Raw genomic sequence first — 619 nt, forward strand, 5'->3', positions numbered from 1 at the left:
GCTGAATTCACTCTGTGCCGAGACACAAAGAACCTGCACCTCTAAGATCAGACACTAGGTGAGTGATTCTAATTAAAAAAACAAAAAATGGATTCAAGTCCCAATCTGGCTTCTGGCTGGGTTCAAGTCAGAGGTGTTTTTGGATTGCAAGACCACGACACAGGCATACACTCTTAGGGCCAGTCTGAGGCCAGGCTGGCCCTGAGCAACTGCTGGGTCCATCTGGACAGGCTTTGTCCAAGTTCAAGGTGCTACCTCCCTGGTATGGCACTCCTATCTGGGATGTTTTTATCTGACATCAATGCTTTCCCATGTACAAGAGGCACCTGCATAGAGTTCAGCCCAAAGCGGTGTCAGCTCTCACAATATCATCTCAAGGATAGAGACTGCAGGGAACCAATTGCCTACAAACAAATTTAAAAAAAAGAAATCAGTAAGAACCATGTTTGCAGTGTTACAAGGTAAGTGTTCCATGAACACACCATAGATTTCTTAAGGAAAGCCAGAAGGAAAGTACAGAAGCCTAGAATTGTTGCAGGAAGGGAGGACCCCTTCCAGAACCCGAGTGTGGGCTCTTATCTAACACTCAGAAATGAATTGTCTGAGGAGACACATGTAC

The sequence above is a fragment of the Sus scrofa genome, chromosome 17 (genome assembly GCF_000003025.6).
Source record: "Sus scrofa isolate TJ Tabasco breed Duroc chromosome 17, Sscrofa11.1, whole genome shotgun sequence".
NCBI lineage: Eukaryota > Metazoa > Chordata > Mammalia > Artiodactyla > Suidae > Sus > Sus scrofa.